At 57.2% G+C, this 21,303-nt stretch overlaps 1 long non-coding RNA gene across 2 annotated transcripts; it reads left to right on the top strand.

Annotated features, from left to right (window-relative positions):
• The first annotated feature begins 818 nt into the window (after positions 1 to 818).
• LOC306652480 lies at positions 819 to 13,893 on the top strand. Of its 2 annotated transcripts, none has more exons than XR_013761403.1 (3): positions 819 to 931; positions 12,933 to 13,043; positions 13,464 to 13,893. It is a non-coding gene; the product is annotated as an uncharacterized lncRNA (long non-coding RNA). The 2 variants fall into 2 exon arrangements; XR_013761404.1 differs by lacking the exon at positions 819 to 931 and adding an exon at positions 2,854 to 3,134 and having other exon boundaries at positions 12,944 to 13,043.
• Positions 13,894 to 21,303: the final 7,410 nt, after the last annotated feature.

Genomic DNA, 21,303 nt, shown 5'->3' with positions numbered 1-21,303 from the left:
CCAGGCAACACCTCCCTCCCCCAGGTGGCCACCAGCGTATTGTTCGGCAGTCCCAAGTGGAGTGTCCCAGGGTGGGTTCCTTTGAGGGACTCTGTTGAAGCTGGCATGCTGGCAGCCTTTGCCTGTGGTCTCATCACCAGGCCTCCAGCCACATTGCATTCAGCCTGTTTCCACACAGCCCCCAACAGAAGGTCCTGGTGACACAGGGCTCTCCTACTCCAGTGTCCCTTACCTGTGTTAATTTGTCTGCAGCTGTCTCTTCCTAGATGGTCCCCTGAGCACTGGGGTGGCCCCGGGAGATACAGGTCAGCTCTGTGGACCTGCTGTAGGTGCGAACTGCAGAGCCAGGGAGGGACATGGCAGCGGAAGGGAGAGGAGCCACAGGAGTCAGAAGAAACCAAAGGGGACAGATTCAAGACCAGTGTGAGGGACAGAGCCACCAGGGCCAGTGAAGGAGGCTGGCACCAAGTGACAGGAGCTTCCCAGTTGTCGCATGGTGGCCAGAGGGAGCTGGGCTTCCTCAGGAGCCACTGATGCTGACAGGCGGTGGCAGGGAACCTGCTAATGGTGTCGCACTGAGCAAAGAGGATGGAACGTGGGAAAGGAGTCCCAACCAGGTGCCAGATGCAACCCCGGCAGTGCCCTGTTGACTGCAGGGCACATGCAGCCTCTGTGGAAAAGAAACCACTCATTAGCAGGCTGCCTGCAGCCGCAGCCCTGCTGGAGCCCAGTGCCGCATGCCACAGGGAGGACAGCAGGCACCAGAGTGCCTTCAGCTCATGTGTGACTCTGTCTCTTGTCCCTGTGCAAAGAGCCTCCAATGCCCTGTGCCACAGCACCCACTTGTTTAGCCGAAGGCTGGTCCTGGAGTGGGCGGACTCTGAGGTGACCCTGAAGGCCCTGTGGTGGAGGATGGCTGAGCACTTCCACAGTAGGTGTAGCCTGGGGGCTGGGACTCCGGGGTCCAAGGCTTCTTGGGAAGCAGGAAGGGCTGGGTCCCCAGAAGCACTGGCCTGAGCTGGGTAGCCACCCTCCTGTCCCTGTGACAGGACACTGGCCAGCTGAGGGCCTCACTACCAGCCCAGGTGCCTGCACTCCTGGGCCAGGTGACAAAAGGAAGGTGCCAGCCTCCTTCCCACTCTGTCCACTGGCTTAGTGATGGGTCATCTGACCAGGGAACACATCCCCTCCCGCCTGCCTGGGAAAGCGGACTCCAGCGTGGGGCCAGGATAGTCCTTCCTGTGGTTAACCATGATGCTGAGGTCTTGCATAGTCCTCCCGCCTTTTCCTGGGGCCCAAGGCTCTGGGCCCTCATGTGTGGGCTCCAGGTGCCATTTTCCCATCATCCAGGCCCCTCCTAGGGGGCAGCCGAGGGCCCAGGGTTGCCCAGGCATGTTTGCTGCAAGGCCCTTCCTGTTCCTCAGCAGAAAGAACCTGGAGCCAGGGCGGGTTTCCTCACCTGGCTGGGGAAGCCAGGCCTCCAGCCAGGCAGCAGCGTAGGAACTCCTGAGAGTATGACTTCTAGTTGTGACATGCCCGGGGCCCAAAAAGCAGGGTCTCTGAGCAGCAGCAGTGGAGCAACTGCACCTGAGTGTCTTCAGAACCCAGAGGCAGCCTGGTGCCTCCAAGCATGGCCACCTGCCACATCTGCAGGACTCAGACCCCTGCTGCCCCACTGGCTGCCACCTGGTCTCCATTTTGCTTCCCTGACTCCAGGTGGGGCCCCGTGTCTTGGCCCACTCTGTTCCCTCTGATGTGGTGCCTCACCCCTTCCTCCTGGATGCTGCCCCTCCATCTGTGCTCTTCCTCACCTGTCACAGTCACATTCTTGGTTCTTCCTCCTTGCGGCACCCACACTTGCGCAAGGTTGTGCTCTTGTTTGTCAGCATTGGGTTCATCTCTGGGTCCCTGGCACTGCCAGACCGTCACCTTAGGATGAAATATCTGAGCCAGGGTGAATGTGAAGCCAGAGAAGCAGAGGCTGCAGCCAGTCTCAAGCTCATGGCTCAATAAGTCCCCAAATCCTGATGTGCAGAAAGTGCACATGCCTGTTCACAGGGTTTGACAGGCCCAAGTGCGTGGTCCACAGCCGTTTGCATAGGGACTCCCTGAGCGGAGGTGGGCACCCACTCTCCTGAACCCACCCGGCCAAGGAGGCCGAGGCAGGCATCTCAGCACTTCTGCCGAGGGTAGCAGAGAAGCCCTTTCAACATGCTGAGCTGCACAGTCTGCACCCCTTCCTCCGGAAGCACTTCTGTGGGATCAGCCCTCCTGGCCACTCAGCTGCAGCAGGCAGGTGGGCACTGCCTCGTGAACACCCGATGATTGCGCACCCTCCATGTCCCTCTAGGAGCCTATGAGGTGGGCATGACCAGTCCATTTTGCAGATTGGAAAACTGAGGCCCTGGGCATCGAGGTGACAGTCAAGAGGCAGGATGTGTGCCTGTTTCCTTCCCCCACCTCAGCCCTGGATCCCAGCACAGACCACCAGGCATGGGTGCCAGCCTAGAGACGGCCTTGCCCTGGGAGCTCCCTCCTGCCCTGCTCTCCTCATCCCAGAGGCCCCCGCGGCGGTGGCAGGACCTGTCAGGTCAGGCTGTGGGCCTCTGCCCTCCTGGTGGTTCTTATTCCCTCTTTGCCCTTCCCTGTGGTGAGAAGTACCCAACTCCTATGTGTTGATATCACATTGTCCAGCACTTGTAGGAGCTGGCAGGCTCAAGGGCACCAGGGGGATCCATGCCCAGTTTCCTCCCTGGCCCTGGACTCAGCCCTGACCTCTGCCAGGAAGGTACTTGGATCTCAGGTGGAGGTCCCAAGTCTGCCCTGTCACATCCCTGTGGGCGGGCAGGGGTCTCGGCTCCCCTTGCATGGGACATTGGCAAGCCTGCAAAATGGAACCACCAGAGCAGGTCTCAGAAGGCATTTTGAAAGTTGCCCTGCGTCAGCCAATACCTTGATGGGACAGAGGAGCTCAGGGAAGGGACAGCCAGGGAGACGTTGTCCCCAAACCTCCTCCCCTCCTGGTCCCTCATCAGGTTCATCATCTGCAGCGCCAGCACCACTGGATCAGGTACTGTTCTTGGGCCTGGCATGTGGGAGTGTGAGCAGAGTGGAAGAAGAAAGGGAAGTCCCCAGTGGCTGTGTCCTTTTCTTCCCAAGTATGTCACAAGTCATCGGGTGGTGGCATTGAGACACTTTCAGGACCTCGGGCCATGGTACCTGCCAGGGACACAATGGTGGGGAGGAAATCCCCCCTCTGTGCCTCATGTGTGCATCCACAGCCAGCCAGGAGGCAGAGGGGCTATATTTGGCAGGAACGAAGCTCTGCTTCCTATGTTGCCGTATTCCAGCTGGGGATGGGTGGGCTGTGGTTAGCCTCTGTACCTGTCACCTCCAGAGCCGGGGCTCAGACAGGACGCACATGGCAAGCTTCTGGCAGCACCTCCCTGCCTGTGAAGGGTGAGCCAGCCAGGTCACAAAAGCTAGAACTTCCCCAGTCACAGGGCAGAATCCTGGCTGGTCACCAACCCCCAGCAAGGAGCCCAGGCATTGCCAGCCTGGCTGCTGGAGCCCTGTGTGTCACCCACACCACTTGGTTTCAGGTCTGCTCAGAGATGGAACCTCCCATGCCCCTTCTCTTTATTTCCTTGTCACCCCCATGCCTCCTTTCCCTTGAATGTCCCAGTCTGCCTCCCGGGAACAAGGCACTGTCTCTGCCCTGGGGGCCCTACATGTGGCGCAGCTCCCATGCTGCAGGGTTGCTTGTGTGGGAGAGACAGGGAAGCACCGAACCAGCACAGGGTCACCAAGACCAGCACTCGTGTGTGCTGGCACCACCAGTGATGCCCCCCATGTGCCAGGGGCACCCAGCTTGAGCACCCTTAGCCACTCAGTTGGCACTGCAGCCATTTGGTCTAAAGCCAGGTATTTCCTCCTTGTGCCTTGAAGCACCACTGATCTCAAAAGAGAAGGTTGTGTGACTATTTGCTTGTTTGTTTTTGTACTGAGAATTGGAACCCGGGGTGCCCCGTCCACCACTCAGCTACATCCCCAGCCCTTTTATCTTGAGACGGGTTCTCACTTGTTGCCCAGTCTGGCCTTAAACTTGCAGCCCTGCCTCGGCCTCTCAAGACACTGGGGCCACAGGTGTGTGCATGTGACTTAGTGAAGACCCAGCCAGGAAAACAGTAAGGAAACGGGAAGAGCCTGTGTCGTGGACTTCCTGCATGCAGAGGGACACACAGCATTCTCCTTCTCAAGTGTAGACATTCAATTTTATTTTAGCCCCCAACTCCCTAGAGAGGTGCTATTCCCATTTTATAGAGGTTCAAACTGAGGCCCAGATAGTTCTCCTGACTTTCTGAGGGCACATAGCTCTGGACCCAGTGGAACAGATGACACTGTTTCCTCATACCCTAAATCTCAAATGGCCTGGTCTGTCAAATCTGGGCTCCTGGGTCAGCAGGGAAGATGCTGCAGAGCATGGCCCCCAGCCTGATGCTCTAAATAAAGTTTTATTGGAACGTGGCCCTACTCATTGGTCTGCATCTAACGCTGCAGGGGCAGCCGAGTGGCAGAGTCCTGTGGCCCATGAAGGCTGAAGTCCTCACTGCCTGGCCCTCACTGGAAGTTGGCAACCCCTTGGCCTTGTGGGCCAGCTGGGCTTGTGTACCCAAAAGCCCCATGTGGCTGATTCCCCCCAGATGACCAACATCCCAACTGCAGCTCCACTCCCCTGCCCAGCTCGGGGCTTGGCTTCAGTGTGCCCTGGAGAGGGGCCCTTGCTTTGCTTCTGACTCACACACTCAGCAGCTCTTGGCTGATCCCCTGATGGTCCAGACACTGTTGGCTCTGGGCTGAAGAGAAGGCCCGTCCCACACAGCTGACACTGGAGCAGGAAAGACAGATGATTACCAGATTGACAAAGTCCTGTGCAGGAAATGAGAAAGGATGTTATACTTCCCTCTTACTCCCTATGGTGCTCATGGAAGCTTCCCAGGGAGTCACCATTTCTCTGATTTGAAGGGATCAGGCAGCCAGAGGTAGGCATTCAAACAGGAGGAACCTCAGGTTCAAAGGCCCTGAGACAGCCATGTTCAGAGCAGGCCATGGGAACCAGGGAGCAGGTCTAGGGTAGGAAGTGGAAACACTGGAGGGACCAGCAGGGTCCACCATAGCTGTAGGCTCATCTGGCCTGGCTGGGAGCCTGGCTTTTATTCAAGATGCAGTGGGAAGCCCCCGGAAGATTTAAGGGGTGTTAGTCCTAGGACCAGATTTGCTCTTTCAGACCTTATCCTTTCAGACCTTATCCTCGCTATCTCTCAGGGTGGCAGCGTAGAGGAGCAGGAATGGGGTAGGCAGTCCATGTCTTTCTCTGGTAAGCAAGGACAGTAACCAGAGCAGAGGCCAGGGCTTGAGAGAAGAGGTAGACTGCGCTCTTTGGAAAAGGTAGTGTCACCAGGCTGGCTTCTAGAGGGCAAGAGACAAAGCAAGCCTGCTGCTCAGATCTTTGCTCCCAGTCAACTAGCTCAGTGGGGACATGTGATAAGCTATCTTAGGAGGCTGGGAAGGAAGGCATGTGGGTGGGTTTCTGGGCCAGCTGGGTTCCAGACACCTATCTGGACACCCGTGTTCTCAAGCAGATGGCTGAGTTGGGAGCTCACGGGTGAAGTCTGGGCTGAGGGGTGCATTGGGAAGTCATCAGTGTAGGGATGATACCCACAGCCTGCCACAGCTCACACACCCTCTTCCAGAACTCTGTCTTCACAGGACAGCACATTTCAAAAGACCAGGGACGAAGAGCCTTCATCCTGGCGTCCACCAGCCTTGCAGACAGGCCTGATTGATCTGGACCATGGAAACATGGTCATCAGTCTTTAAGACTCAGGAAACTTCCAGCAAGTACGCAAAGTCATAATTCACTTCAGAGCCTCCCTCTTTCGTGGTTCTTCCAACACCTGAAGCTCCACACTTTGGTTCTGTGGCCTGCCTGAAGGCTCCCTAAGGAGGAGGGCAAAGGGGTCTGTCCCAGGCCACCATGCAGGGTCCTGACAGGAAGGTGTGGCTGAGGGCCTGCCCTGTGGGAGGGGGTCTCTTCTCCATGCCCTGGGGCCACTGCAGCTGCAGGAGGCAGGATCAGGGAGGTCACAAGGGGAACTGTGCGGGCCAAGGCAGGGGGTTGGTGGCTGGCCGTGGGGACAGGAGGGGGCTTGGGGATTCAGGGTCCCAGAGGCAAACTGGAGCACATTTCACACAGCCTCCCCCCCTTACACCCTGAGCCTCTCTGGGGGTGTTTTGGAAATATTTCTGGGCATTTCTGCAGTATTCTGCACAGGCACTCTGTCCCCTGGGAGTGGCTGTCCATGCGGCAAAGTGCTTGCTCCCAATCCATCTAAATTGTTATTGACTTGTGTTCTCTGAATTCTGCAAACACTTCACTCAGCCGTCACCAGTGAGGCCAGGGATCCCTGCTAGGGCAAACGGGGAAGCCAGCTGTGTGGGCATCTCTCCTGCTTCTCCTCATGGATCATGGAATTAAACTGATTGGAGGGTTGTGGGGCCACATGGGAGGGGAAGGGGCCTGGCAGCAGTGGATGAGGGTTTGGAAATCTGGGGAGAGGAGTGCTGGAAACCAGTGGAAGGAGATTTGGCTGCTTGAGGGCAGGGGGGCAGTTGTGTTTCTGAACCACGGGCTGGCCAAGCCAGGAGGCACAAAGCCACAAAACAGAGGTTCTAGGATTGGCATGACCTAAGGAAGTTAGCTGGACTTTGTGGAGGGGAGGAGAGAGGACAGATCAGAGCCCCCCCCCCCCCGTTGAGGGGACCCACAGATCTGTGTCTTACCCACAAAATAGAAAATCAAAATGAATTTGAATTAATGACCAGGAATTTGTTATTGGAAGATTTGGCCTGAAAATGAAGATTTTGACATTTTTGGGGAAAGCGCATCTGGCTGCCCTGGTCCCGCTTTCCCACGGGGCACTCAGCCTGGAGAGGGGCTACCCATCTATAGAAAGTGTGAGCCTCCTGTTTGCCACAGTCCTCAGTCCTCCCTATAGTTGTCCCTGGACTCTCTGACTCCATCACCTCCCTACCTGGTCCCAGAGGAGATAATACCATCTATTCCCCTTCAGCTCTGCCTCCACTCAGGGCCCATATCCAAAGGAAAGAGAGGCAGCTGACACCATCCAGCAGAGTCAATTTGGCACGGGACACAAACAGGCAGTAAGATTCTTGAATTTGAAGCAGTTTATTGATGATTTAGGTATCCGGAACACCAGCAGTCGAGGAGAGACAGCTTATATTCCCTCCAGGAGGGGAAGGGTAGGGCCAACACTAGTTATGCGAAGATCAGGTGAGGAGCTAGCTGTCCAATCATGGTAAAGGTCAAACAGGCACAAGCAGGAGCACTTGGTAATACATGTGCACACGTTGTGTGTGTGGACTTATTTGAATACAGCCAATGATAAAGCACTTGGGTGTGTCTATGTTAACCGACTTCCTTACCACAGATGTGATCAAAACAACTTCTCCCTGGTTGCCAGGTGACATCTTGGTGTAGTCTGCATGTCATAGCCCCCAACAGGCAGCTGACACTGACCCAAGCTGGCTGAGCCCCTGAGACCTCAAAGATCCTGAGACCCAAGCGGAGTGGCAGGTTCTCCCCTGGCTCTGCTGGTCACCTCTTTCCCCTCTGCAGAGTCCCCACCCTGGGAAGCTCCCCACCTCTCCAACTGGTTCAGATGCACATGAGACCAAGCCCAAAACCCCGAGGCTTAGCCTGCACCCACAGCCCAGGCTTGGATGCACTCTGGGTAATCCAGGCTGGAGAACCTGCACCCATCCTTGAGCATGGTCTCCCAGTGGCCAGACCAGTGTCCTAGACCACATGCTTCCCAGGTGTCCAGAGCAAGTTCACCATGCCAGGCTGAACTTGGGGTACCAGAGCCCCTCACTTCTGGGTCAGTCGCAGCAGTGCCCATAGCCCTGGTGACCCCCATTGCCCACCCTTGGGAGCAGATGTGGGCAACAGTGGTGTATGGCTCTGTCTACCCGGTTCAGGGTGCAGCCTGGAGACCTGGCCTGCACCTTTGTGTGGAGTCCCTGCTTCCTGAGGGAGCTAGGTGGTGTCCTGCACCACAGCGCAAGTGGCTGACCACGGGCCTTGGCTTGGTGGACCTGGAGAAGACCCCACGTGGAGTGCCTACAGTCACATTACATACCTGCAGCCTAGTTCACCGCCTCCATGTCTGTAAAGTGGAACGCTAGTGTTACCAGCTCAGGGATCTCTTCAAGAAAGTCCACAGCCTTCCATCCCAGAACCTGCAGGTGCCTGGGTCCTAGCCCTGTTCTTCACCCTCAGGCTTAATTGGGGCAGCTGGGTCCTTTGCTGAGCACTGAGTAGCTCCTGGGTGGCCTTGAAGGTCACCTTGGTACTGCTTGGTTACACTTAGCATTTGCTCAGGCCCTCCTGGAGCTGCCCTGGCCTCGAGGCCTTCCACCAGTGTCCTGGAGTCCTCTGTGGGGAGCACTGCTGCAAGTCCTGTCAACATAGGATCTGTCCAGGTAGGGCAGAGAAGACGGGACCCTGGGGACTCAGGGCCCAGCTGCCCCTCAGCCTGGATCCTGGGCCCCAGGCCAGTGCTTCAGCTTCCTGTCCTGGCCCCAGCATGAGCCTGGGACTTGGTGAGTGCTCAGTACAAAATACCTGCTGGAACCATCCAAAGCCCCATGAGGCCAGCAGAGCAGGTGCTGTCCCCTTGATCAGAGGAGCGTGTGGTCCTGCCACAAGCAGCCCAGGGACAGATGCAGGGAGGCACCTGGGCTCCTGCCTGGGTACAGCAAGGAGGAACCAGGCCTAGCATCACTGTTGTGGGGGTCAGGCCAGCACAGGCACCTGGCTCCAGGGCACCCACACCTGCATACCTGTGCCCATTTCCCCAGGGGTGGTCCCCAAGGGCCAGGATGGCAGGCCACTGAGTCCTAGCCTGGAGCCTGGCCTTCCGTGCCCTGCCAAACTCCCTACCTTACTTCTGCCCACCCTGCCTTGTCCCCCTGGCCTGCTGGAGCTGAGCTGGCTCTGGTCCTGCAGCAGAGGAGCCTACTGGGGGCCTGTGGCTCACAGCAGGCTGAGGTATGCCTGCCCTTCTCAGGGTCTCCTGTCCCCGTTGCCCGGCCAGCACCCAGAATGGAGGGCAGGGGTGAAGCCATGTGCAGCAGTGAACCTCTGGACCCCAAGTCACTCATGTGGTTGCCCCTCCAGGGCCCACCTGAGGCCTGGCATGTCCCTTTGGCCGTCTTGATGCTGGTGATGGCCAGAGAGGTGATCCCAGGAAAGCAGAAGGATGCGGGGCTGGGGCCAGCATCTCAGCTCCCCATCTGCCCACCTCACTGGCAGGGCTCTCCTGGTGCTCCCTCCCAACCCTCGAGGTGGCCTCAACAGTAGCCTCTGCATCTGTCTGGGGCCCCAAGGGGGAGAAGTGGCCTCCCCTCATGACTCCAGGAATGGCGGAGTGAGTGGCACCCTCCTGAGCACCCACTGTGGCGTGGGAGCTTCCCTCACATACAACCACTCTGGCCTTTGAGATGGTCTCATCATCCTCCTTCCTCAGCTTCCCAAGCAGCCCGTCCTCTGGTGACAGTGCTGCACTGGCTCATGTTCTCCAGCACTCCAGGTGGAGGGGTGGGCACTGTACATTTCATTGTCCTTGATAACTGCAGAAACTGAGCTCAGAGAGGTGAATCAACTTGCCCAAGGTCACCCAGCCAGGCTCAGTAATGCTGGATCCCAGGTTAGCCTGGACCCCAACTCCGAGCCCCGGCCTCTCCTCTGATCAAAGCCCAGCTGACCTCCCCTCCCCTGGCTGCTCAGCCACCTCTCCTCAGGGCTCCTTGCAGAGCCCCTTCTCCCTGCCAGTCACCTCTCCTTCCAGCTTGCCTTTCCTCAATGTTCTGCCTGCAGAACCCATGAAGTTCTCTCCTGTCCCCCGATGGGCCTGGTCCCTGCCCACACTTTGCACACAGGGTGGCTGTGCCAGCTGGGGAAGAGAGACACGGATTAGCACTCTGTCAAGGAATTGATTGAAAACTGAAATCATTAGGGGTCTCCAGAAATGCAGACTGGTGCCTAGAGGTTGGGTGGATGGGATGGCTGGTGAGTCTGCCACTCTTCCAGGCTTCCTCCTAGGGCCAGTGTCCAGATGTCCTCTCCTTCCTGGCTGTGCAGTGTCTGTGGGGGAAACCCGCTGAGGCTTTGATGTTGGAAATGAAGTATGCAGCTGCCCCTGGAGGGAGGGCTGGTGGGGTGCTGGGTGTTCTTGGGGCCCTTAGCCTGGCTCAAGTCCTCTGGGAGGGCCTGGCTGAGGCCTTGAGCTCAGGCCCGGTGTGGGTGGCATGCAGGTGACTCACCCAGGGCCACCCTGTGGGTCACGGAGCTGGCAGTCACCATGTGCCCTAGTGTCCTGACAGTGATAGCAGGTGGCCCTGTGTGGCATGGTGGGTCCTGCCTATTGGTGCTGGCTGCCTCCTGGAGGAGAGGGCCTGGGCCCCACGACCTAGCTCAGTGGTGGGGTGGCTTCTGCACCAGCTCTGTCTGCACTCCCTTGAGCCACACCACTCCACCAGGGGCCACAGAGAGGCGGAGGCTGTTCCCTGAGGCCACACAGCTATTCTGTGGCAGAGCTTGGTGTGGAGGTGTGTGGGGGGTCTTGCAGGAAGGAGAGCCCTCCCATGCTTATGGGTGCTGTCCCTAGACTGGTGGCACGCTGTGTCTCCTCTACAGTGAGCCTCCCTCTGACCCTGCAGCCATGCCCCCCATGCCTCTGCCCAGTGTCAGGAGCAGAGCAGAGCTGGGGACTGGATGGGCAGGGGAGGTGGATGAATGATAAAGTCTAAGAGTGGAACAGGCCAGCTGAGCACTGTGGGGAAGGGACAGGAAGAGAAAAGAAGTGGGGGACATGGGGAGAAGTGGACTTTAAGTAGGGAGGTCAGGGGAGCCTCATCACTGTGGCCCCTGGGTGGCTCCCCAGATGGAGGGACAGCCAGGCAGGGCCTGAGTGGAGTGGCAGGTGGCCCAGGAGCTGAGGCAGTGTTGACAGGGTGACAGTCCTGCTCTGGGCCCTGGTGACCAACCAGCAGATTCAACTTCCCAGGGGAGGTGGCACCCACAGAGGTTTGGAGAAGGGAGTGGTGGCCAGAGTCCATGGTGCGTGGACCAGGCCTGCAGGGAAAGGGAGCCATCCTCAGGTCCGATCTGTTGGCCAGCATCCCAAAGGGAGGCTGGTCCTCTGCCAGGCTCAGGCTGAGAGAGAATAAAAAGTCCTGTGACACTAAAGGCAGTGGCTGTGGCCCCTCCTGGGACTCCAGGCTAGGCCTGGCCCAGGAGGACAGGCCCGGGGTCCCTCCACCCCTGGGGCTGCAGGCATGCGTGGCTGTCCTGCAGCCCTGTGGCTGGCCTTCTGCTTACTGGTGCCTATTACCTGCCCACAAATTCAATTTTCAGAGGCCATCGTGCACCTTGCAAGCTGGCGCTCACCAGAGATCCCAGCCTTCAGTGGCCTGGGGGTGGGGAACTACCAGCCCCATGCCCCAGCTCTTGGGTCCCACCATCTGGGCAGCTCAGCCACACTCTCTGACTGGGGACCAACCTGATCATCCCCCAGGGGTGTCAGGAGCCCCACTGCATGCCAGGCTTTGTGCTGAGGCTGAGGTCACAGAGCTGCAGGGGACAAAGGCTGTCCATGGTGCCAGGAGGTGGTGCTGGGCTGGCAGCCAGTGGGGGGTGGGGTGGGCAGGAGCTGGGCCAGGCCTCCAGGTGGCCCCTCCACAGCCTGAACCAGCTCAGGTGGTGCCCTGGGGACGTGGGGTCTCTTCGTAGGTGACAGGTGCCTGGGGCACATGTCCAGGGACTCCCAGGTGGGTGGGATTCCCAGAGAGAAGGTGATGGGGCTCAGTCAGACCAGGGATGCGTCCATCAGTTGGGGGCAGTGAGTGGGGAGGTCGCTCTGGCAGGTCCCCCTGGGCCAAGTGCTCTGCTGCTACCCTGGGGGCCTCAGCACCTGGAAGGCTGGAGGGGAGGAGGAGCAGGAACCACGTGAGGCTCTTGAGACCTGCTCTGTGCAAATGAAGTCTTAAATTGAGTGGGCTGCCCACCAGTGAGCAGTTGGCCTAGCAGAAGGACTGACAGAGGGACAGCCCAGCACTTGGCCTCACTGCCCTGTCTCCTGAACCCCTGCTCCCGCCACTGCAGGCAATAATGTGGTCTTCAGTGTGGCATGAGGTAAAATCCATGCTGCTCCCTTCTGGCTGACCTCAGACCCTGCCTCTGGGCTCACCCTCACCTGCACAGGCAGTGACAGCTGCTGTGGGTGGAGAGGAGTCAGGCCACGGCAGCAGGAGGGATGCATGGGGGCCCAGGTCGCCTGCCTCCATCCCTCCATGTCCTCTCCCCCCCCTCCTCACATGTCCTCTCTCCCCACCTCCTCTGCACTCCTCAGAGGCCACCCCAGATATCCCCTTCCCCCAGCCACTCCCGATTGCCCCTCCAGCCTCCCCGGGACCCTGCACTGAGATCCGACTGGGTGCCCGCTGCTCACGGCATTATGGGAGTCTGTGGACTCCCGTCCCAGGAATGGGTCCTGCTTGCCCCTTGGCCCTGGCTGGCCTTGACCTGCAGGTAGGAGGAGGAGGCTCATGCAGGGGCCTCCTCTGTGGGGATGATGGGGAGGAGACATGGAGGCAGGAGGGGCTCCAGGTGGTTCTCTGCCCTCACACTGCCCTCTCCTCTGCCCTGATGTCCTTCCCTCTTCCCTCCCCTGACATCCTCTGTCCTCCCATCCTGCCTCCCAGTTCTCTGCTCCTCCCTGTGCCCACTCCTCATCCTCTCACCTCTCCTCACTCCTCGTTGTCCTCCTCTCTCACCATCTGGGCTCTAGAGACCCCAAAGAAGAAGCAGTCTGTGGTGTTGGACAGGATCCTGGAGCAGCTGCAGGACAGTGACCATGATGGCAAGGAGCAGACCCTTTAGCTATGAGCTGGCACCAGAGGCACATGGTTGGGGCCCTGGCTGGGGCAGGGCCACCACAGGTCCAGGGTGAAGGGGACAGAGCCCTCTGGCCATCTGCCCCCAGAGGGCCCCACCAGCTGCTCCTCCCCACCAACCTGAGGCCACCCAGGGGCCCATCTGCTGAGAGGAGGGTCAGGGTTTCAGGGTGCAGAGGCTTGGGCACTTGGCCCAGGGGCACAGCCGCCTTTAGCCAGGACACTGACCCCGCCCAGAGCAGGCCTGTGCTCAGGAGCCAGGCTGTCAAGGCAGGACCCTGCCCACCAGCTCAAGCTGGGAGGTCCCAGCCCAGGTCTCTGGCCTCTCTGAGTTCATGCCACCTCACCTCCTGGCACCTTCAGCAGCCCGTGAAAGGGACAGCACGTGCTGAGCAGATAGGAGCCTCTGCTCTTATCCCCACCAGGGCTGCTGTGCGAGGATCCCACCTGCATCTGTCTAGGGGACTCTGTCCATTCATCCTCCTCACATGGACCAGATACCTGGGTCTTCTCCAGGGACACCTCAGAGCAGCTACTGAAGCATCATGCCCCAAGTCAAGCTGTCACCAGTGCCAGCCATGCACCGCTCGTAAGCTGGGGGCCTGCGGACATGCCATGGACCTCGCTCCTGACCAGCAGCTTGAGGGCAGCCCCCTGGCAGGGCCATACCAGCACCAGCAGTGAGCAAGATGCTGCAGAGCCAAGAAGCCAGGCCTCAGCCTCATCTGAGCCTCGGCCTCCTCTGAGCCCCTTGACTGCAGACCTGGTGCCCCAAGTCACGGTTGTCCTTCTGTAAGTGGGCGCTGACATTGCTGGCTTGGTCAGTTGGCTGGGAGTGTAAACCTCAGGACACTTGCGTGCTCTGCTTCCTAACTGGGACTGTCGAGGGAGACTGGTGGGAGCCCAGGGGACCTTTGGTGTTCTGCGTCAGTCGCATCACACTTTTTTGTGGGAATGAGGTTCCAGTCCTTGTCCACTCTCCAGGGGCTTGGGTCCTGAGCAGGGCTCCCTGGTGTCCAGCACATGACTGGCTCCCTGTGGGGCAGGATCTGCTCACTGCCGGCTCAGCCCTGGGCATGGCAGAGACAGACCCAGGAGGATGCCCAGTTCTGCTGCCTCCTCACTGTAAAAGTTGGGGGGTGGACAACAATGCCATTGTGGAGGGTGAGGCCAGACAACTCCAGGCCCCCATCCCGGGTCACAGCCTGAGGGCCACACAGTATGCAGGCCAGGCCTGTCTGACCTGAGACCAGGAGCAGCAGAAAGGGGGGCCTGCTCCAAAACTGGCCAGGGTGTCCCTTCCTTGGCCTGACCCGGCCCTGCCGTAGGGCATGCTGTACAGCAGGGGCAGGCCCGTGAACAAACAGGAGGTTACTTCTCCACAGAGGCCTCAGGATGCCTGGCATCCAGCCATCAAGCCACCCCCAGGTAGACCCCGTTCCTGCAGGCAGACCCGTGATCTTTGCTGGATCTGTGAACTGAATCTGGCTGGTCTAGCTGAGACCCTTTCAGGGCCTCCCCTGTGCACTGAAAGTCAGGTCCCCTCCCCAGTGTGAGGCCTGCCCCACCTGGCCTCAGCCCCACTGTCTTTTCCCAGGGCCTGTGCATGGTGCCTGCCCCCGTCTTTCCTGTTTTCCCTGAGACTTGGCCTGAATGGCACTCCACGGATGAGCACTTATCCTGGTCTCCGCACCTGTACCCTGTCCCTGTGCTAGGTTCCAGGAGTCACAGCACTTAGTGCAGGGGACAGCTGGAGTTGGAACAAGGGTCCCCATAACCCTGGGGCCTTGCCTTTGGAAACCAGTCTTTAAGAAGTTAGGGGCCAATGAGGACCATTGTGATTTTTATGATCATGCTGTGGTCATCCTGGAATGAAGTCATGTGGAACTAAGTGATGAGGGAAGCCAGGCTGGGTGTCCACCTGCCCAGAGGAGTGGCTTCATCATTCCTCCTGTGGGGCTGCAGCTGGAATCCTGCTCTGTCCAGCATGTGCCGAAAGTGGGGAGACTTGGCCACCTGGCAGGAGGTGGTCAGCACTGGAGCATGGCCTGAGGTCCTTCTGAAGAGGCTCTGGTCCAGTTTGAGTGACAGTGGCAGCTGAGCAAGGCTGGGGCTGGACCCACTGTGGGGCCTGCACCTCCTAACCCTGTAGTGACTCCTGCAGGGCAGGAGAGAGTGTCATGCATTGTTGGGGGCCTGTGGCCTCCAGAGGGTCAGTAGGGAGCCAGGAACAGAACTTGACTGGGTGGACCAGAGAGGCTGCCTGGGAGACAGATGCAGCGCCCAGGCCAGAGGGACATAGAACTCAGGGACCCAGGGCCTGGAGACAGAGGCAGTGCCCAGGCCAGAGGCCAGAGGGACACAGAACACAAGGACCCAGAGTCTAGAGACAGAGGGAGCACCCAGGGCCAGAGTCCAGAGGGAGGCAGAACACAGGGGTCCAGAGCCTGAAGAACTGGAGCGGCACTTGGGGGATGGGGCTGGCTGTGTCCAGAGGCAGGGACCCCACCTGCTGACTCTCACACTCACACCCCAACATGGACCTCAGGCCTGCCAGCTGACTGCATATCCCAGGTCCCTGCTGTCCAATGTAACCAGTGGTAGGCACCAGCAGGCATGGGGGACCGGAAGAGGAACAAAGTCACCCTGTCCTGCATGGCATCCTGTCGAGGTCCAGTCCTGCCTCTGGACACCACCCTGCCTGACTCCCTCCTGTTGTCACCCAGGGCCTCTGGCTCTCATTCTTCTTTGTTGCAGGGCCAGCCTTCTGGGTAGGCATGGAGGGAGGAGCCTGGCAGGACCTCAGGGGACAGGAGTGCAGCTGGCTAGGGCAGCCACACGGGAGGCCTGAGGAAGACTGTCGGGCCTAGCGGGGAGGGGCTGTGCAGTGGACAGGGTCCTGGCTTCCCCACACAGGGCCCACAGCCCTCCTGCAGAAGGGAGACAGTTGGAGAGGGACTGAGGGAAGGGAGGGTGAGGCGGTGGCAGCCCTGCTTCAGAAGACCCCCGTCTCAGTGTCCAGGTTGCTGCCTCTGTGCCAGTTCTCCATGTTTTCAGAGAGGCATAAGAATCCTAGGCTGGCCACGTCTGTTAAAGAACAAGCAGGTCATGGGTGGACAGCAGGGTCTCATGCATCCTGCATGTGAAGTGGGGATCTTTATTATTATTATTATTATTAATTATCATTCAATGAGGAGCAGATGCCCAGGATGTCAGATCTGGGCTGAGCAAGGCTGTGCCTTCATGCAGAGCACAGGGCAGGGCCAAGAGGCTCCGGGCAGAGTCTGCATCTGCAGGAAGGGTGGACTCTCGTTACCCACGTTTCCAGCCCCAGGTGGGCCCATGTTTAGTGGGAAGCAGGCAAGCCTGCCCCCAGGAGCTGGTGCCCTCCTGTTGCTACACCTCCCAGCTGACACACACAGCCCTTTGGCCAGCACATGGACACATGGCTGAGCCTAGCTGCAAGGGATGCTGGGAAATGGAGTCATTACCCTGGAGGTGGTTGGTCCTGCCATCAGAACTCCTGGTGCTGTAGGGTTGGGACAGCTCTGGCTGCCACCTGGTGCATTTTCAAGGTGAATCTGACCTTGATGTCCACCTCATGAGCTGGCTTTAGAATTCAGCCACATAAGCATGTTGGGTCCAAAAGTCAAACGCAGTCAGCCATTCTTAACCCTCTGAGCCCCTGAGCAGGAGTTTCCCCAAGAAACCCCAAGGAGTGCAAGGAGCAAACAACAGACATGCTTCTCTCACAGTCAAGAGGCTGGAGGTCTGAAGTTGGGGCATCGGTGGGCTAAGGGACGCTCCCTGCCTCTTCAGCTCATGGTGGCTCCAGGTGTCCCTTGTCCTGTGCCCGCACCCACCAGCCTCTTGCTCCACCTAGTGTGTCCCTCTGATCTCCCTCCACTTTTCTCTTAGGAGGGCCTGGCATTGACTTTGGGCCTCCCCCAGATGATGCACAAGGATCCCTATAGCCTTGACTTAAGGCTCATGGACAGAGACACTTTTATTCTTCCAAATAAGGTGATTTTGTGGGTTCCATCTTGGAGGGGTCACCTTGGAGCTGCCAGAGTCTGATGCAGCCCCTTTCCCTCACTGACCATCCTGCAGCAGCCTCCTACTTGCCAGGCCCAAGCTGGTGGCTGGAGGGCCAGTGATCAGCACAGCCGGGTGACCCTGATCTCCTGAGAGAGCATTCTGGCTGGGAGATGGTCAAGGGGTGGGTAAATGGGTCCTGAGAAGGGACATGCCAGTGGCTGTAGATCCCAGAAGAAGAACATGGAGGGCTTCCCAGGTGACTTCTAAACCAAGTCCTAATAGGTCAGTAGTGGCTAAACCGAGGGATGGTTTTGCCCAGGGGCAGCAGGAGTCCCCTGATGTCCAGAGGCAGGAGAAAAGCAATGTCCTGCTGCTGGGGATGCTGCCTCCTGTCCCACACCCTGCTCCACAGGGATGCACCTCCATACACTGGACAGCCCCAGGAGGGAGTCCCTGTGACACATCCTGGTTCTCTGCACCTCCCCATGTGGTTCTCCATTACCTCAACAGAGAACATCACCCACCACCTGCCCAGAAATGCACCTCTTGCTGTCCCTCACAGACTGTGGAGCCCACATTTGCAGTATCTGTCTGTCTTCCCAAGAGGTGCCGCTTCCCACCCCAGCGTGGTGTCATTGGCTGAGGGCAAGGTGGCCTTCAGTCAGGACTATGAAAACCCAGCACTGGGCAGAGTCTGAGCTGCAGAATCGTAGCTTAACATTTGAACTTAAATGATCAGTGTGTCAACTCCAGAAAAGTCTTGAACTTGCTGAGCACTCAGTGGGCATGGAGTCTCCTTTCAGCTATCACTTCAAGTTAGGCAGCAAGAGATGGAGAGTTATTTATTTGACCTTCAAACAGGGACTGAGATCTGGTTCCTGCATCTGAACCAGAGAAAACAGAGGAACCCCTTGTAGCAGTGGCCGTCCCCATTACCAAGACTTGCTTTGGACCCTAGAAACCAGGTGGCCCTCACAACAGCTGGAAGCCTTGTGTGGATGTCTCCATGTGACATGAGGAAACAGGCTCAGAGAGGTGATGACCTTGCCCAAGGTCACAGAGCTATCAGTGGAAGGGGACAAGGGACTTCAATGTCCCACAATAAAGCAATAGTAAAAGGTAAAGAACAATGCTATTCAAACAACCAACAGTGACTGCCCTCATGGGAATTTGGAGGTGGGAAGTATGTTGTTAAAATTGGAGACCAAGCCTGCACACACCTATGAACCTGCTGCTTGGGAGGCTGAGGCAGGAGGATCATGAGTTCAAAGCCAGCCTCAGCAACTTAGTGAGGTCCTAAGCAAAAAGCAACTTAGCAAGACCCTGTCTCTAAATAAAATACAAAAAAAGGCTGGGGATGTGGCTCAGTGGTTAAGTACCCCTGGGTTCAATACCCAATACAAAAAAATTATTTTATCATATATATATATATATATATATATATATATATATATATATATATATCTGATACCAGGCCACATGTACCAACTGGATTAGTTTTGATGAAGTTAAGACATAAAATTCTGCATGGAACCAAGCATCCCATCCCCTGTCCCCAGACCTGCTATGTGTCTGTATCTGGTTTTGGATACATTTTTATGAAGCAAATATGTGTATGTTCTGCCTTGGGTTATCAAATTCTTTTCTGTAATCCTTGAATATACTTACTTTGAAATAGTCATTATAGACACATTTCGAGAACAGTACCCTATATAAAACCACCAAAGAAAACCTCAGTACATTCCCAAAAGGGGAAATACAGATACCATTCCATGACCACAAGCAATTAAAGTACAAATTTGTGTATCAAAACAGGATAAAGAAAAGCTCTAATACCTTAAAATACTCTCCTTGGAATTTTTGAGTCAAAAAGTAAAACCATAACAACACTTTTTCACTGATGTATAATTATAATGCACCAATTTAAAAATATGGGAAAATTAAAAATAAAAAAATGGTAACATACAATAAGTAAACAGTGAAGTCAGGTGCAGAGATGCACATCTGTAATCCCAGCTATTCAGAAGGCTAGGCAGGCAGGTTATGAGTTCAAGGTCAGTTTGTGTGACATAAATGAGGCCACATCTCAGAAAATAAATAAGCAATCTGATGGCTGAATATCTAAAAGTAAAAGTCAGAAATCACACAAAAGTAAAAGTCAGAAATATTAGCTAAAGCTATGCCTACAGGAAAATTCATCACCCCTTAAATATCTACTGCATAAACACTAAGACTTCCAGTTCCATCTTCTCTTTGTTTTTTATTGCCACAGTAATTTGCTTAAAAATCATGACTCAGTGGTTTAAGAAAATATGTATTTAGTCAGGACTGTGGAGGTGGGTGGAGGGTCTCAGCTTGGTCATTCATGCTTGTGCCTTCAGCTTTCGGCAGCTTTGCATGGCTCCTAGGCCCTTTCCATCTCAGGTCTGCCTCTGTGGCTGACCTGGCCTCTGTTAGGCTGACTATCTTACCCACCTGTTGCCTGGAGGAGTGGCTCCCTCTCTCGTTTCCCCGACCCCTTCCCTCTAGTTACTGCCTGTTGGTCCTTCAGGTCTCAAGCCCACTCAGAATGGTCTCCACTGGACCCCCCTGACCCAGTGCTCTCCCTCTGGACTCTGCTGAGTCTGGCAGCACCAGGCTCCTCCTCACTGCACTGTGGCCTCTGTGGACTCTTACCCACTGTCTGCTCTTGGAGGGCAGCAGCTGTGTCTTATCTTGGCTGGCCTCTGGGTAGCCTCTCCCCTGACCCCTTGAGATTGACATTCAGAGGCTTTTCATCACCAAAACCTGGGAGATTCTGGTTGGGAGTGAGCAAGGCCTCCCCCACAGCTTGGCCTCTGACTGGGAGCATGTGCACTGGGAGGTGACACAGGTGGCACTTCTCAAGTCCCTGGGGTGTGAGTGGACCCTGGCATTAACTCCCTCTGGCAGAAGGTTATCTGGTCCACTCTGCTTGGTTACTACAGCCAGTGGCCCTGAAACTCACTGCAGGTCCGAGTCCCTTGGGCAGGCAGGAAGTGCCCCCCCATCTGAGAGCAAGGGGAGCAAGGTCATCCTGCCCAGGCCAGGTGGCAACTGCGAGCAGCCGTGTGCTCCTGCCCACTCACCTCGGGGCCCCAGCCTGCTCAGGTTGGCTGTGGGCTGGACATGGTGCCCACCCCCAGCGTGAGGGGTGCTCCCGGGTTCCATGATGGTTGGATCTGGTTCATTCTAATCCCCTGGCCTCCCTCATTCCAAATCCCGTTTTCCCTGGGGAAACCTTTGAACTGAGAAATCTGATTTTTGGATCTAGCCTCATTTCTCTCTTTTCGGGTTCCTCTCCAATCCCTGGGCCCAGCTGTCCCTGCTCTGGAGTGCTAAATCAGGGAGGGCCCCACCGCCTCACCCAGCCCTACAGCAATGGCCACCTGGCTGTCTCATTCTGTGGGGAGGTGGAAACAGAAGCTCCTCAGCATTCTAGCTCCCAGAAGCCTGGCTGAACCTCCAGGTGTCTGGAAAGCAGCCCCAATTCCACGGTCTCTCCTCTTGCATTGGGCAGGCTGCCCGGGGCCTGCACCCACCCCTCCCACTGCCCACACCTCTGGATCACTGCTGTGTTCCCAGAGTACGGGGTCCTGACAGGGGGCACAGTCAGCATTTGTAATTTCTGACTTGACCCCAGGTATTTTGGTCACATCTCCTCTGAGAATCTCAGCTTCTAGAGCCAAAGCCAGCAGCCCCTCAAGACAAGGTCACCCCTAATCACCACAAGTCCCCAGGGATGAGAGATCAAGATACACTCTTGCATCAGAAGCACAGGCCAGAAAACCCCCTGACTGGATTCTGCTCTTTGTGTTCCTGTGAATCTACAACTGCCTCCTCACAGGATCGAGACCAACCCTCCCAGGGCCACTACCAGACCCTGGGGACATGTGCTGAGGTCCATGGGAGGCATTTGAACCCCTCATCCCTTGGACTTGCTGATTGCTGTCCAACACCAGGCTAGTGAGGCTGGGCTAAAGGTTTGGACCTGTGGACTCCTCCCCAGAGCAGCTGTGATGCTGTGGTCTGGGCAGGGACAGGGCAGTGCACCAGGAAGGAGGGGCAAGAAATCTGTGGGAGAACATTCTGGCTGAAGGGGAGACACAGTCCATGCAGTAGGCACAGCCAGGAACCAGTGGGAGTGGTGACAGCTGGTAGCTGTGGCCACCCCAGCCCCTTCTCTGTTTCCTATCCCTACTGGGCCTG

Source organism: Sciurus vulgaris (assembly GCF_902686455.1).
Source record: "Sciurus vulgaris genome assembly, contig: HiC_scaffold_238_arrow_ctg1, whole genome shotgun sequence".
Lineage (NCBI taxonomy): Eukaryota > Metazoa > Chordata > Mammalia > Rodentia > Sciuridae > Sciurus > Sciurus vulgaris.
The sequence above is the reverse complement of the archived record's forward strand: the minus strand, read 5'-3'. Positions and strand labels throughout refer to the sequence as shown.